Consider the following 10,047-nt stretch of genomic DNA (forward strand, 5'->3'; position numbering starts at 1 on the left):
TCCAGCTGATTTTCCATGTTGCCAAACTTATTTTCTTAAATTTGTGAATGTTATCATGCTATTTCCTTATTTAAAGTTTATCACTAGCTTTCCAAGATCTTCAGGATAAAATAAAACTTTATGATAGTCTTCGGCTTAAGTGTGGATGCTACTTTATGTTCTTCTGACCTTCTGAATTTAATTAACACATCACTGCTTCTCAGGGTCTCCACTGGACTCCTTCAGAATTCAACATAATTTAATCAAATGTCCCTCTTGTCTCTAGGAAAGATGGAGTAGAGAGGAAGGATGGGGAAATCTATCTTTCCAGGTGGTTGTAATGAATCTTCCTTGGTCATGATTAGGTTGCTGGATGTCAAAACCCAATAATCTCCCACCTTGCTTTGTCTTTAGTGAAAATAATAGAAATAGCCATGCACTAACAGTGTGGACTTCAGAGTCAGCTTCTGGGTATGTATCTCAGTTTCCCACTTACTGTGTGACTATGGGGAAGGTACTTAAACTTTCTGTGTCTTCTAGAGTAAACAATGGCACCTGCTTATATCAGTTAGCTAATGTTGCATCATAAACTCATTCCAAAACTTACTGGCTCAAATACAACCACCTATTTATTCAGGCTAGGCTTAGCTGAGCAGTCTGGTCTCAGCTCAGGCACCTGTGGTCAGCTGGCAAGTGGCTGCGTGGCTCTGCTTCCAATGGTTGGCTCTTAGTTAGGGCCCTTTGGGTCTTCTTCATGTGGTATCTCATTGTCCAGCCAGTTATCCCAAACTTAGTCTCAGGGCAGAGGCAAGAATTCAAGAGAGAAAGAGCAGCATGCAAGGCCTCTTGAAATCTATGTTTGGAACTGGCCTGTCCTCACCTCTACTGACCACATTCTATAGGCGAAATCAAATCACAATGTCAGCCCAATTTCAAGGATGTGAAGTACGTTCTACCTATTGATGGCAGAGCTGCAAAAGACATGGATACAGGGAAACATTTGATTGGCAACACCAGTGCACTTAATCCACCATACTACTTACAGGCTGTTATAAGAATCTACATGCAAAGTACTTAGAACAGAGATTCTACTACATTAAAACACTCAGTAAATGTTAGCCATCATTATAAAAAATCATTATGTTTTTCTGTGTATCTTTAAGAGTACCGGTAGAAATTAGAGCAATTCATAGAAAACTGCCTCAAAGACTTTTGAGGATTTTTCAATTTATTTAGCTAGAAGACTTTCTTTTGTGGTCTTGGAAGAGTTATCTAAAGTCAGCAACTGAGCTCCTCTGAAACACAGGCTTATTGTGAGGATTGAATAAGTTAATGTATGCAATATGATTAACTCAGCATCTGGAATGTAATAAACACTAAGTAATGGTAGCTATGATTATATTACTGAAATAGGGTCAATCATTTGGAAAAGAATCTACCTTTACATTGCTCCAATTCATTGCTAAAACTAACGTAGATTTGTTTCACATGATGCTGAGAACTCAATCTAATAGGTAAACTCAGTGTCAGAGGTAGAAGTAGAACAAAGCTTTATGATGGAAATTTCCGTACATCCACATAGAGAGAAAAGTATGATAAGCCCCACATACTTTCATTATGCAGCTTCCATAGATCAATGGGCCAGTTTTCATTTATTGCCCCCAACTATTTTTGTTAAATTTTTTAAACCAAACTCCAGATGCCACATCAATACTTCAGGATATGTCACTGATAGGTATTTTGTTTCTTTTATAGATATATAACCACATCATTATCACTCCTCTCCAGATTCTTTATCATTCCTGAATATCATCTAATACCCAGTTCATAATAAAATTTCTCCCATTGTCTGTCTGGTCTGAACAAGATCCATACATCACATTTGTTATGTAAGAAACATGTTTGTTTTACAGAAGGAGAATTTTGTGCATTCCTGGGCTATTAAGAATTGGCTAGTGTTATCCAAGGTCTGGCCTGCCAGGGACATGAAACAGGCCTGATACACTCAGTATGGATATACATACCAATGTGGTTTTCTGAACGTTTTCTGCATCTCCCAGGAAATGTTGATGGTACCATTGGTGTGTTTAAAGATGCACTTGTTTAGAAAGATTCAGAGACACGCACCCTAGAGCTATGATGTGATAAACCAATATGGTCCAAGTGACTAGCTTCATTAACCTCAAGGTCACTTAAAAGAATTGAGACTCAGGCCATTATCTGGAGGCTTGAAGTCACAGAAAAAATAGAAGCAAAGGAGCTGCTTATGCTGAGGAAGGAGCCTTCCAGTGTTCTAGGTCTGACCAATGGCAAGATGGTCCCAGACTAAGGAGAATCTAACACCAGGCTGTCACAGAGAAAATTGGATTAAAACATTTTTTTGTTATATCTCTTTAAGGGTCTTGGCTCTGGTAGTCAGATAGGACTTGAGGAAAGAACAGAGAATGCCAAAAGCTCTCAGTGTTTTCTTTGCTTGTCTGAAGTAGGAAGTATTTTTAAAAATTATTTTAAAATTTATTTTTAACTGTGTTAAAAAAATAACAAAATTTGCCATTGTAACCATTTTTGAGTGTACAGTCAGTAATATTAAGTATAGTCACAGTATTGTGCAACAGATCTCTAAGACTTTTTTGTTTTGCAAAACAGAAACTCTGTATCTATTAAGCAATAACGCCATGTTTCCCCTTCCTCCCAGTCACTGCTAACCATCATTCTACTTTCTGCATTCTATGAATTTGCCTACTTTATTGATTTATTTACTTATTAGCTATTTGTATAACTTACAAAGCAATCACCCCAATAAACACAGTACCCATCTGACACCATACATAGTTATTACAATATTATTGACTATACTAGGGGCCCAGTGCATGAATTCATGCACCTTGAAAGGAACTGTGGGCCACAAGGCTGCAGTAGGCACAGGGGCGGGTCTTGGCCCATCCTCCGTGCCCCCGCCTGGCCCCTCTCACCACGGCCCCCAGTCCCCTGTCTGCCTGCAGCCCCGTTCCCATCGCCACTGCTCCCATTGCCACCGCTCCCACGTGCTGACCATGCCAGCCCTGCTCACACCCACTGATGGTGCAGAGCGATTGGGGCTAGTGCCAGCAGTGGGTGTGAGTGGGGCCATCGCCGGTAGCAGGTGTGAGAGGCAGCTTCCAGTCCCGATTGCCCCTCAGGAGCAGGGGGAGATGGAGAAGCCCTGAGGGGCGATTGGGGCTGGCAGCCGCTGCTTGCACCCACTGATGGTGCTTAGCGATTGGGGCCGGTGCCAGGAGCCAGCAGCGGGTGCAAGTGCTCGGCGGGACTTCGGTGTGCAGGAGCAAAGAATTTTCAGTAACCACCAAAGGCTCGCCCCAATGACAGTGAACGGCACCCCGCCTTGGTCTGGTGCCCCCACTCACCTGCTTCACCAACCTGCTGCAACCGACACCTGCCATGTTTCTTGCTCTGCTGCCTGTTGCTGATGCCTGCCATGTTCTGCACGCACCCCCCTGGTGGTCAGAACATGTCATAGCGACTGGTTGTTCGGTTGTTCCACCATTCGGTCTATTTGGATATTAGCCTTTTATTATATCGGATTCCCTATGCTGAACTTTACATCCTGTGACTGTATTTATAACTGGAAATTTGTACTTCTTAATCCCTTCCCCTTTTTCACTCATATTCCCAACCCCCTTCATATCTGGCAACCATAAAAATGTTCTCTGTACCTATGAGTTTGATTCTGTTTTGTTTGCTCTTTTATTTTGTGTTTTAGATTCCATATATAAGTGAAATCATATGGTATTTCACTTAGAATAATACCATCTAGGTCCATCCAAGTTTTTGCAAATGGTAAGATTTTATTCCTTTTTATGGCTGAGTAATATTCATATATATATATGAATATACTGAATGGCCAGATTATTATAACCACCTGACGTTTGTAGGCAAATAAGCTGTACACTGCATCGTATGGGATATGGAAGCTGTAGGCCTGTTTGAACACATTTGTTGTCTGCAGTTACCAAGATAAAACGTCTCCAATTCGCACAGGAACACAAGGATTGGACAGTCGAGCATTGGAAAAAAGTCATGTGGTCTGATGAATCACATTTCCAGTTGCATCATGCAGATGGCAGAGTGAGAATTTGGTGGAAACAGCATGAAAGCATGCACCCCACATGCATGAGTACAACCCTTCAAGCTGGTGGGGCAGTGTTATGGTTTGGGGCATGTTTTCCTGGCATGATTTGGGCCCTTTAATTCGTGTGGAACAATGTCTGAATAGCACAACATACCTAAGTATTGTTGCTGATCAAGTTCATCCTATCATGTTGATGGCGTATCCCAATGGAGATGGCTTCTTCCAACAAGACAATGCGCCATGCCACAGTGCTTGTATTGTGCAGGAGTGGTTTCAAGAACATGAGGGAGACTTTACCTTGCTTAGGTGGCCCCCAAAATCACCAGATCTCAATCCAATTGAGCATTTGTGAGATGAGGTTAAAAGAGCCATCAGGCAGCTATTTCCACAACCATCAAATCTCACAGAACTGGACAGTGCTATTCATTAGGCATGGTCTCAGATTCCTCGCATCACCTTTCAACATCTCGTGGAGTCAATGCCAAGAAGAATCACCGCAGTATTGAAGGCAAAAGGTGGCCCAACGAAGTACTGATGGGGTGGTCATAATAATCTGGCCACTCAGTGTATATATATACTATATCTTTATTCATCTATTGATGGATACTTAGGTTGCTTCCATATCTTGGCTCTTGTAAATAATACTGCAATGAACATAAGGGTGCACATATCTTTTTGAATTAGTGTTTGTTTGGAAATTACTGGGTCATAAGGTAGTTTTAATTTTTTGAGGAAACTCCATACTGTTTTCCCTAATGACTGCACCAATTTACAACCCCACCAACAATGATTCCCTTTTCTCTTCATCCTCGCCAACACTTGTTGTTCTGGCAAGTGTCATATCTTATTGTGGTTTTAACTTGCATTTCCCTGATAAGTGATGTTCAGCATCTTTTCATATGTCTGTTAGCCATATGAATGTCCTCTTCAGAGGAATGTCTATTCCGGTCCTCTGAACATTTTTAAATCAGATTTTTTGTTGTTGTTGTAAAGTTGTATGAATTCCTTATATATTTTAGATATTAACCCCTATCAGATATATTATCTGGTGAATATCTTCTCCCATTCAACAGGTTGTCATTTTATTTTGCTGATGGTTTCTTTTGCTGTGCAAAACTTTTTAGTCCCATTTGTTTATTTTTTCTTTTGTTTTCCTTTTCTGATAAGATATGCAAAACATTACTAAGACCAATGTCAGAGAGTTTACTACCTATGTTTTCTTCTAGGAGCTTTATGGTTTTGGGTCCTACATTTAAGTCTTAAATCCATTTTCAGTTTCTTCTTGCATATGGTATCAGAAGGTGATTCCATTTTATTCTTTTGCATGTGGCCGTCCAGTTTTTCCATCAATGTATATTGAAGAGACAGTCTTTACCCTATTGTATAGTTTTGCCTCCTTTGTCATAGAATCATTGACAAAGGGGATTATTTCTGGGCTCACTATTCTGTTTCTTTGACCAATGTATCTGTTCTTATGCCAGCATGTTGTTTTGATTACTACCGCCTTGTAGTACAGTTGGAACTTTGTTCTTTCTCAAAATGGCTTTGGTGATTCAGAGTTTTTTGTGGTTCCATATAAAATTTAAAATTATTTCATCTAGTTCTGTGAAAAATGCCATTGGTGTCTTGATAGGAATTGCATTATTTAATATGCATTAAATCTGTAGATTGCTTTGGATATTTTAACCATGTTAATTCTTCCTACCCATGAGCACAGTATATGTTTCCATTTATTTGTATCTTTTACAATTTCTTTCTTTTTTGTCTTAGAGTTTTCTGAGTATATGTCTTCTACAGCCCTAGATATTTTTTAATGCAACCATAAATGGGATTGTTCTCTTAATTTCTCTATCTAATAGTTTGTTTCTGATGTATAAAAATGCAACTGATTTCTGAATAGTAATTTTGTATCCTGCTATTTTATTGAATTTATTTACAGTTCTAATAGTTTTTGCATGGAGTCTTTAAGGTTCTCTCTTTATAGTATATCATCTGCAAATAAGAACAGTTTAATTCTTCTTTTTCAACTTGGATGCCTTTTATTTCTTTTTCTTGTCTGATTGCTATGGCTAGGACTTCCAATACTATGTTGAATAAAAGTGGTGCAACTATACATCCTTGTTTTTTCCCCCTCAATTTTAAGAAAAACACTTTTAGTTTTCACTGTTGAGTATGATGTTAGCGGTGGATTTGTCATATATGGTCTCTATTATGTTGAGATATGTTCCTTCTATTCCCAGTTTACTAGAATTTCATAATAAATGGTGCTGGATTTTGTCAATGCTTTTTTTGCACCTATTAATATAATCATATGATTTTTATCCTACATTTTCTTTATGTGATATGTTATAGGAATTGATTTGAAGATAATGAATCAAACTTGCATCCTAGGGATAAATCCCAGTTGATCATGGCGTATGATCTTTTTAATGTATTAGTGAATTTGGTTTGCTAATAGCTTGTTGAGAATTTTTACATCTGTGTTCATCAGAGACATTGCCTATAATTTTCTTTGTAATGTTTTTGTCTGGTTTTGGGATCAGGATAACGGTGGCCTTGTTAAAATAGCTGAGAAACCTTCCCTCCTCTTTAAATGTAAATGGAATAAATGATTGGACATTTATTCCATTTACATTTAAAATAATTATTGATAGGTATGTAGTTAATGCCATTTTATTATTTATATTTTTAATATTTTTTCTTTTTCTTCTTAAAGAAGCCTCTTTATCATTTCTTCTAATACTGGTTTGATGGTGCTGAACTGTTTCAACTATTTCTTGTCTGAAAACCTCTTTATCTCTTCTTTTATTTTGAACTCGAGGCCCGGTACACGAAATTTGTGCACTTTGGGGGGGTGTCCCTCAGCCCAGCCTGCACCCTCTTGCCGTCTGGGAGTCCTTGGGGGATGTCCAACTGACATTCTTTGTGCTGCTGCAGAGGCGGAGAGGCTCCCGCCACTGCCGCTGTGCCAGGCTCACGGCTTCTGGTTGAGTGGCGTTCCCCCTGTGGGAGCACACTGACCATCAAGGGGCAGCTCCTGTGTTGAGTGTCTGCCCCCTGGTGATCAGTACATGTCATAGTGACTGGTCATTTCACTGTTCAGTTGATTTGCATATTAGCCTTTTATTATATAGGATGATAGACTTGCTAGGTAGAGTAATCTTGGGTATAGATCTTTTCTTTTCATCACTTTAAGTTTGTGTTGGGAAATCAGCTAACAGTCTCATGGGAGCTCCATTGTAGATAATTAACTACTTTTCTCTTGCTGCTTTTACATTTCTCTGTCTTTAACCTTTCACATTTTAATTATAATGTGTCTCAATACGGGCCTCATTAGGTTCATCTGTTTGGGACTCTCTGTGCTTCTTGGACTTGTATGCCTATTTGCTTCCTCAGGGTAGGTAAGTGATCTGTCATTATTTGTTCAAAAGGGATTTTAATCTCTTGCTCTCTCTTTCTTATCCTTCTGGGAGCCCTATGATGTGAAATATGTTATATTTGATGTTGCTCCAGAAATCTCTTAAACATCTTTTTGCTGTTCTGATAGTGTCTTGTCTTCCAAAATGCTGATTTGATCCTCTGCATTATCTAATCTATTCTTGATTCCCCCTAATGTATTCTTCATTTCAGTCACTGGTTCTTTTTCATGTTTTCTATCTTCATTGTTATGTTTTACTAGCTCTATTAAAGTTCTCACTGAGTTTATCTACTCTTTCCCTAAGTTCATTGAATATCGTTATAGCAAGTGTTTTTAAAAATATATGTATTTTTATTTATTTCAGAGAAGAAGAGAGAGGGAGAGAGAATCATGGGTCTTCTGCCTCTTTCATGCTCCACAATGAGGATCAAGCCTGCAACTTGGGCATGTGCCCTGACTGGGAATCGAACTGCGACCTCCCGGTTTACCAGTTGATGCTCAACCACTGAGCCACACTGGCTGGGCATAACCAGTGTTTTGAACTCTGCATCTGGTAGAGTGCTTGTCTCCATTTTGTTCAGTTCTTTTTCTGGAATTTTGTCCTATTTTTTTCACTTGGGACATTTTCCATTGTCTTCTCATTTGGCTGCCTCCCTGTGTTTGTTTCTGTGTATTAGGTAGAAATGCTACATCTTCCAATCTTGGCAGAGTGGCCTTATGTAGTAGGTGTCCTGTGGGCCCAGTGCATAGTTTCCCTTGTTAACTGAGCTGGGTCCTCCAGGCATGTGTCCCTGTTTGAGTTTCATGTGCCTTCCTATTGTAGTTGAGCCTTGATTGCTGTTGTAATATCAGAGGAAGGAATTAACCCTCAGGCTGACTGGCTCTGAGGAACAGTCATGGCTACAGTGGATGAGCTGTTGTGCAGGGCCTGACCCTACTAAGTGGGATTTGCTTTAGTGGGGCTTGGATGCCTGCCATCCACCCTTTTGGGGTGTTGTTTGTGTGATGTTTGTGTGGTCCTCTGGTGTGGTCTGAAGCCAGTGACTGGGTGTGTTTGTTCTGGGGCCCCTTGGGAGGGTCTCCAGGGCAGGCCAAAGTCAGCCACTGCTCATGCCCAGCATGGAGTCATCTAGTAGGTGCTACAACGTGATCTGCAGATGGTTGTCACCTGTGCTGGGGTTGGAGGCACCTGGGAGAGGCTACTCTGCAAACTGAGGCTAGATGTCACTAGAATCAGACTTGGGGACACATAGCAAGAGGTACGAGGCAGGCTGAGACCAGGCACTCCTTTGGGGTTTATGAACCTTAGACAGATTTTAGGAAGGTCTGCAGCGTTACCTGAAACAGTCCATTTGTATGGAAAAGAGGCTTGGGCTGGCCGTGAGTTGGGTGATATAGGTCCTAGGAATCAGCAGGACTGAGCAAACATATTATCCAGATGATGAGGACTCAGGCTTGGTGCCTGCCTGAGCCTGCAGGCTATGTGAGGACATGACTTAGCAAAGAAACAAAGGCATCTGCTAGTACAGATAGTCCTTGGGTTACATCGGACTAGACATACGTCATTTCGTGGTTACGTCGCCATCTCCCATTTATTTATAAAAAAAAAAAGTTCCGTCATTTTGACATATGTACATATGTGCCTTATGTTTTTTTAAAATTTATTTACCACAAGTAAAGGTCAGGAATTGTTATCTTTCTTTTAATTTTTTTTTTACTGTTTCACTTCATTACTGCTGTGTATGTGCTCCATGTGAGTGACATAGGTGTTTACGTAGGTGGGTTCCGACTTACAGCGAAATTGCATTATGTCGCACCGTAGGAACAGATCTCTGACGTAACCCGAGGACCTACTGTACTTCTGTCAGGAGAGAGCTGCTCCTGTAGGCCCTCGCTGAAGCCAGGCAATTCCTTCCTGTATGCCCCTGGTACCTTTCAAGCTGCTGCCCCAGGTCTGAAGCTGAGAGAGTCAGTCTGCCAGCGAGTAAGTTCATGCACAGGCCCTTTAGAGGAATGCTGGGGACTCCAGCAGCCCTCTATCTCACTTAGCTGCAATCCCTGCTGATTTTCATAGCCAGGAATTATGGGGAATTCTCTTTCTGGAATTGGAACCCTGGGCTGGAGAGCCCAGTGTGGGACTTGGACCTCTTGCTTTTTAGAGGGGACCTCCATAGCCAAAGCCAAGATATTTCTTCTTCTTCTTTTTTTATTAATCCTAACTCGAGGATTTTTTCCTTTTTTTGAGAGAGAGAGAGAGAGAGGAAGAGAAAGAGAGAGAAACATTGATGTGAGAGAAACATGTTGATTGGTTGCCTCCCACATGTGCCCCAACCAGAGCGGGGATCAAACCTGCAACCAAGATACATGCCCTTGACCAGGAATCAAATCTGTGATCCTCAGTCTATGAGCCAACACTCTAACCACTGAGCAAACTAGCCAGGGCATCCCTCCCATTTCTTATCAACCACATTGTGTTTGAGAGGCCTGCATGTTGTGTGTCTTTGCCCTTCCTACCAGTCTT

The sequence above is a fragment of the Myotis lucifugus genome, unplaced genomic scaffold (genome assembly GCF_000147115.1).
Source record: "Myotis lucifugus unplaced genomic scaffold, Myoluc2.0 scaffold_7, whole genome shotgun sequence".
Taxonomy (NCBI): Eukaryota; Metazoa; Chordata; class Mammalia; order Chiroptera; family Vespertilionidae; genus Myotis; species Myotis lucifugus.